Genomic DNA, 7,830 nt, shown 5'->3' with positions numbered 1-7,830 from the left:
TGAGTGAAGCACTTTCAGTCTCTTGGACCACGGTGGGCTGTGACCAACATCTCTGTCTGCATTGAGTTTGTGTGGCAAGGTTATGGTGACAGAAGGGCTATAGGAGTGACTTCTCTGACAACCTGATGGAAGCTTCCTCCATGTCCAACACAGCTTATATCAGCTGGCTCCAAGATGGACCTGCCAATGGCCAAGACCAAATCCTTCAGTGATATGTAGCACCTCTATGATAGCATATTTAAGGAGAAAAAATGTTATTGCACAGGAAAAACTGTAGCCAAAGAAGAGTAGAGTGAGCATATGTAAGAGGAGCAACTCTGCAGACACCAAGGTGAGTGGAGAAGGAAGGGCAGGAGGTGCTTCAGGCACCAGAGCTGAGGTTCCTCTGCAGTCTGTAGTGCAGACCATGGTGAGGAAGGATGTTCCCCTGCAGCTCAAGGAAGACTGCAGTGGAGCAGAGATCCACTTACAGGAGGAGGAACCCCTGCTGGAAAAGGTGGACGTTGAAAAAAGCACCATCCACAGGCCTGTGGTGGGAAGCCCACACTGAAGAAGGTTCCTGGCAGGGACCTGCAGATCCATGGAGAGAGGAGCCAATGCTGAAACAGATTTGCTGGCAGAATCCATGAGGGAGCCACTGGTGGAGCAGTTAATGAAAAACTGCAGCCCATGGGAAGGTCTCACACTGGAGAAGCCAATGGAGGACTGTTTCTCATGGGAGGGATGCCACTGTGTAGCAGGGGTAGGGCTCTGCTCCCTGAGGAGGAAGTAGTGGCAGAAATAATAAGCAATGTACTCACCATTCCCTGTCTCCCTGCACCAATGTGGCGCAGGAGGTAGAGATTAATAAATAAGAGAATAAAGTTAAGTCTGGGAAGGAGGGAGAGGTGTGGATAATCTGTTTTTAAGATTTTTTTTAAACTTCTGATTCCCCTATTCTGATTTTTATTACTAATATATTCAAGTAATTTTCCTAAGTTTTGTCCATATTGGTGACTGATGAGTAATCTCTTCCTGTCCTTTTCTCAACTGATGAAGCTTTCTCGCCTGTTCACTTGAGGAGGGGAATGATAGAGTGGCTTTGGAGGGCACCTGGTGCCACACTCACACCACACTTTCTGAGTGGGATGCCTCTTGGAGCTTACCAGCTCTCACACATGAGACTCGGAACTGTTGTCAAAAGTTGCCTAAGGGACCGGACTGATACCCCTGCCTCCTTGAGGGTCAGTCCTTTGAGCACTGAGAAATGCAAAGGCATTTGACATATTTTACTGAACTTGAGGGGGATTTTTAAACAGGCACATACAAAAAACATACTTCTATGTTTTTCTGTGTGTGCATATGTGAATTGATTTACATACCTTACAGCCTATATAGCAAGTGTAGCCTGAATGTCTCCATCTCAATTTTACTGCTATGGTTACAGTACACCCTATTGAATAATTTTGTAAGTATTAAATTGGTCAATGATTAAGGGATGTTAAATCCTTTAGCTATAAACTGTGCTGGGGCTAAGTTTGGGCACAGCCATACCTAGGCTTCATCAAGAGTTTAGAAAGAAAGGGAGTCTTCACCAAACCCTGTTACTCAATGGAAGGGAACCCCTCTTACACTTTTGGATCCCTAGCCTCTGTATAAGTACTTCTAAAACTATTCTAATACAATTTTCCTTTGTGTGCTTCATGTAGGCAGTAAATACTAAAGTGGAGCCTGCCATTGAATTTTGTTGTGATTTTAGACATTTATAATAAACCTGCTTTTGCTGATGATGATTTGTTAAATTTCCTTAACCATTCACTCATGCCAGTGTAAACTTTGAGTTTCTAGCTCCTATTTCACTCAAAATACATCTGCCCTTTGTCCCCATGGCCTGTCTATGTTGGGCCCTCAGGATTGAAATAGAAGCAAAAGAGCAGTGTTTGAGTTGCATGGAGTTTTCTCCCAAGAGAGCCAGGCCCCGGCTTGAAGAAGTTGAGGCTCCAATTATTTATTGTCACAGATAGAAATAAGTGTCCACTAAATACAGACACCATGAAAGGTTGCTCTGAATCATATTTTTGAGAAAACTCACCACTTTCCTGCAGTTCAAAATGTCTTCCCATTTTATCATACAAAGTCTGCTTCCCCACTCTCAGGAGGAGATTCACTTTTTCCTGATTTCTTCTTCTTCATTTTTTTTTCTAATTATTTGTCACAATTAAGAGATTTGCTCATGGTGAGAAATAGCCACCTCTCCAAATTGTATACCAAGGTGGAAATTTGAACAATGATAAAAGATCAGGGTTTTGAAATAAGAAGTGTCCAGCTAAACCTTCATTATCTTCCTGGCAGATGGCCAGAAACCCTCTCCTATTTTTGGCAATAAAACATGATGTTTAATTTGTCTGTATTTGATCTGGATTTGCTCATCCCTCTATATCAGCTAGCATGGATATGGTAGCTTGAGTAGAACAGGATTGCTTCCAGAAACTAAGAATCCTTACCAGAAAAGCAAAGGAAAAAGTGTGTTCTATATTTGATATGTTAATATCACCTGTTTCGTTGCTGTATACTCTGCTAGCACAAACAAAATGAGCAAAGATTGAAAAAAATATTAGAAATATGTATTGGAACTTCCTTTCTTATGCCTATCTCTACTGGGAAAGATCTCTACTGAGTAGGACCTAACTTGATGTGATTTCCATAATGCAAAACTAGAACTGCATTAGATGCAGTATATATATCCAACAAATCTGTGGGCATTTTTTGGATGGTTAGTGCTGGACTTATATTCCAATTTACCTGAGGCTCTGGTTGTACAGGAATCAAATCCAGGAGCAGTTTGATTTCTTTCTCATTTTGTAGCAAAGCTTAGTTGCTGGAGTACAGACAGGAGACTTTGGGAAGAGGAAGTGCCTATTTCTTCATGCCTTACATCTCCTTTGTACCCAAGCTGCCAACTATCACATGCAAATATTAGTTTACTTACTGGTCTGACCTTTGAAAAGGAAGCCTCTTGCAGTCAATGGAGCTTCTTTACTTATATGAGTTGGTGACATTTTAAATTCTTGCAGTCTGGGCAGGGGGTCTTAGTAATTTGGATTTTGTGCTCAAGACATAAAGTTGACAACAGGACTTTGTAAGTAGAGGTGACTCAGTCTTTGTTTATAGCCTCTAACTGACTTCAGACTGACTTCAAAATTAGAAAATATGTTGCTCATTCCTTTTGGGGTAGATAGAGTAAATGAACTTGCCACCATGACAAGTAACAAGCCCAGCACTTTTCAGCACTCTGTGCAGCACAGAAGCTGTGCTATTTTACCTGAGTATGCTGTCCTCAGTACATAGACTCATGGGCAGGGAAGAGCTGCAGAATGTACTTGAATGTGGATTCATTTGGACAGGCTGCTCTTCTGCAATTAAACCACAGCACTTACAAGCCAGTCACTCCTTTGAAGTGCATTTTCGTGATTCCCTCGAAGCTGAGAGATAAACCTTATTTCCTCCTGAGAAGAGATATGATTGCAGCAGTTTATTGCTAGTGCAAGGTACTGAGGCAGAGTCAGGAAGCTTTCTTGGATTTCCACTGTGCTTGCTAAAGACAGAGGATCCTTGCAGGTCTGTGTCACTGCAGTGAGGGGATTTTTTGTGAATATGACACCTGAATCCATACAAATGCTTGGCCTGCTTTTAGGTGGAGGAGGTATTACTAGTGAAGAAGAGAAGAAAGCCAAGAAAAGTATCTTGTACCAAATCTTCCCAAGCTTTAGGGAACTTCAGAATTTGCTCCTAAATCCATATGCTGCATTTCACCCTGCTCTTCTGTTTATCTGATCTTGTAGCTTCAGACGTGGCATGGTTTGGGCTGAGTGCTCAGGGTTTGGGGTTTGTTTCAGGATCAGAGTAGCTGCCTGTGAGTGGGACTCAGCTGAGGGCTGACCTGCACTCAGGAGGTTTGCACAGCTGAACAAGACAGCTTTGTCTTGTTCAGCAAAACACAGGTTTGTCACCATGAACAAGAACCCTGGTTGCCTCAGCCAGAATCAAGGACAGTACTTTAGAGTCCCTCTGCTGCTAGGATTAACATTGCAGCACAGTGCTCTCTCACTTTGTCCTCCAGAAAATGTTGCTCTCTTCAAATTTGTCTGTTCCTTACTATGCATTAGCAGGTCTCTGCCTGATTCTGAGGCAGCACCAGGACACAGTGCAGCACAGCACCCCAGCACCACAAGGTGCTCCCAGGGGTCTGGGCTGTCCAGTCGGTGCCTTCCACCTCCTGTAAGGTGAGCAGGCCCCAAACCTCCCTTAGTTATGAGGATGCTTGAAGGGCTGTCTTCATGGGGATGTAGCGCAGCAATATTCAGGGACAGAGAGAGACAAGGAAGAAGCAGTTTTGTCTGTTTCCTCTGGACAACCAATTTTAGGTAAGGTCACCTCTCTGGCATGCCATAGCACCATGTTTCCTGAGTTGTCACTCTTAAGAAGAGCCAGAGCTTATTTTTTGAAAATGTGCAAATTTCCCCAAATTTTTGAACCCTTTTCACATCCTTTGCACATTAAACATGAGGAAAATTTGCAGCCCAACCACCCAAAAGGACTTAGTTCATATATTTCCACTGTAGGTACTGTTGTAATTGCTCTGCTGGAAGCCCATCATTGTGCTTTGAAGCAGGGCTGGAAAAACATCCATTAGTGACATTCTCAGCTTAACCTGATGGTTGTTTTACTATTTTGTAGCATTAGTTGTCTTTATTATACGTGGTTATTAAGTCCCAAGAGCTCGGATTCTGCTTCACTTTCATCCTAAGAAGCAAGAGGAATGTCTGGCTAATGCCCTGAGAATGAGGGGTCAAGGGTCTCAGCTCTCGCAGAGCCCAAGGAGGTGCTCTGCTGGGTGCCTTCCCACTGCAGTTAAGATGCCTGATCCTAAAGCCAGCAGGTCATTCTGACCCAGAAACCTTCTTGTTCACTGGGTAATGAGCACTCCCGGTGGAACAAAAAACTATACTAAAAGCCAGTGTAGCTTTTTCAGCTAAAAGTCAAATTCACACTAGATGAACAAAAGACTAGTCTGGGACAAAGTGAATAGAACACAGTTAGTGACACAGATGCCCTCCCTCATCCCTGTCCCTTTCTTACACTTGAATACACAAATCCACAAGCCCTGCCAGAGCAGATGCAGTTGCCACAGTCAGTGCTTTGCCTATAACTGCTATTGAGGTGACAATGTCACCCATGTGCCTTTGAGGGGCAAAGGAGCCTCTTGGGCACTGTATGAGGGCAAGCAGGATGTCTCCCCAGCCTCTACCTGCTCTCCACTAACCCAAGAGTTTTGCTAGCCTGTACCTTGGCTCTTAGGGAACTTGCTGTATCTGTAGGCTGAATTTGCTCTTACAAGAAGTAGCAATTCCTAGGGCAATGCCTCAGATCTGAAAAAGGTGCCCCAGTAGAAAATTTTTGTGCTACCTGGACCTTGCAAAATCTGAGGTATCTGGCTTTGTTCGTACACCATTTTTACTGGCTCAGCTTTATTCTCAGTGCTGTGGCACTCCTCCTTTGTCAACGAGTGAGATCAGAAGGAGAGCTTATGTAAATCCACAGAAACAGTGTGCAGCACACACCCATCTACCAGGCAATCTGTGTATTCCCAAGAGCTTTCCTGAACTTGGCAAACTGCAAACTACTGAGAATAAGTCATTCATATCAGCAGACTTAAGAGGTAGTCAAAGGATGTGATTTTATCAGATGACTCAGAACTGGGAGCATTTATTCCTCTCAAGCACCTTTACATCATCCTGACTCAGCAAAACAGGTCCAGTTCAACATTTTTTTTCTGATTTAGCAAGCTTATTTGGGATGTTTTCTTTAATGTAGTCTCCAGTCTGCACATTCTGATGATCATGCTCAGGAAAGCTCCTGCTGCAGGCAAAACACTTTTTCCAGGTATTGACATAAAAAAAAAGTCCCAGTTTGACAACAAGACCTGGCACAGAGTTTTTGGGCATGGAGCCTCCTTGGCCCAGCAGCACATGCCCTGTGCATAGGTGTACCTCCTTGCATGTATGTCCTCACACATGGGTTTTCCAGTGTGTGGCGGCATGTGCCACAAATACCACTGTACCAGCACTGTAGGAAAATCCCAGAGACAGGACATTGGACTGAGCAAGGCTTTTGTCAGTGGTCTATCAACTGGCTATCATTTATCAGCAGAAAGAATTGTCCCTCAATGCCCCTTCACCTGCAATGAAACATTTATTTTTCCTTTACTTTAAAAACTCCTTGATAACAATTTGTTCATTATTTGCTTCTTCCCCTGTCAGATCAATAATAAATTTTTTAGATCCTTTTTACATTGTGCCCCACCTTACATGGAAGCCATCATCAGTGAAATAAAATGTGAAGAGGTACCAGAGGATTTGGAATAAGCCACAGGAAGGCACAGACCTGAAGGGAAGTAAGGTTGATCTTTCTTCCCCTTACTCTTGTTTTGGTGCTTTAACACCACTGAAATATTTTGTGATTGACAGCCTGTGAAGTCAGCTCAAGTATTAAAGAAGCCTTTTTCTGAGGGCTTTAGGGTAGTGCTGACACACCTGTCCACCAGGGCATTCTCCAGTCACTGATTCTGGGGACAGGTCTCTCAGACTGGGGAGCAGGCTGGTCCACCTATTGGGAGCTGGCTGCACCTGGGGTTTGGCACACAAAACTCTGGGTCTGTTGGATGGACATTTTCCCCAGAGTCCTTGGAACCACAAGAGGGACATCCCCAGACAGCCTCTGGGGTTTTGGTACCAGCCTTTCTGGGTCATGTGTTCTCATTTTCACCACAGCAAATGTACTCCCAGTAAACCCCACCAAGTTCTTTGGATAACCCCTACCAGGCCTGGGACATGGGGCTGTGATGTCTCCAGGTCTGTGATGCCTTCCTGCTAAGGAACTTCTCCTAAGTTTCAGGCTTAGGAGAACTGGGGCTCCTCAGCTGGGGATTGTAGTGTTCAGGGCTGCAGGATCATGTCCAGGGAGGCTACAGTTTACCAGTGACCAGCATGGGACTCCATGAGATGGGTTTCTGCTCAGGAAATCATTTCTTCAACACAGGAACAAACTCAGCTTAGATCCAGAGACAGAGAGCCCCAAACAGAGACAAGGTGGTGGGTTTATGGGACAGAACCAGGGTGGAGTTTTAAGGTTGGGGTCTAAGAGGAACATAGCAAGGGAGAAACCCCAGGGACCCAAACCCAATCTGAACTCCCTGGGCGGCCACCCCACAAGGCCACTGCAGGAGGGTCCAGGGTGGGGCAATTCTTCCTGGGCTCATCCCCCTAGGCAGAGGGATGGAATCCACTCTTCCAGGGCTTTAAAGAACCACACCTCTCACTCTATCAATGCTTATCTGAAACTAAATCAGTGCCTCGCTGGGTGGGGGACACCTCACAGGAGATCTGTCCACCTCCTCATCTGATCATGCCTATGCTAGTGCGTGTGTTCATATAACATATGTATGTGTGGGTGCATACGTGTAATCAAATTTACATGAGGGGAAGTGCAGAACTAAGCATGGTACTGGCTGGAGAGAGGCCATAAAGGGCTTTTTGAACTTATCTTCTCTTGCACTACATCAGAGCAAGGGGCCTTCCTCACCTGGAAACGCAGTTTGATTGCGAAACAGAAGGAAAATGGCATTCACAAACTAAGTCTAGTACAAGTCAAATGAAAAGCTGGTTTCATTAGCAACCAGTGCAGAGTTCATGTTAGGCAGGCTTGCTCTTTGATTAAGGCTCTTGAATGTGCGATCATAATCTCTGGCAAGCAGAATATAACAATGAGAAAGGCTCCATAAACACAGAATCA

The sequence above is a fragment of the Parus major genome, chromosome Z (genome assembly GCF_001522545.3).
Source record: "Parus major isolate Abel chromosome Z, Parus_major1.1, whole genome shotgun sequence".
Taxonomy (NCBI): Eukaryota; Metazoa; Chordata; class Aves; order Passeriformes; family Paridae; genus Parus; species Parus major.
Note: the sequence above shows the minus strand (reverse complement) of the source record.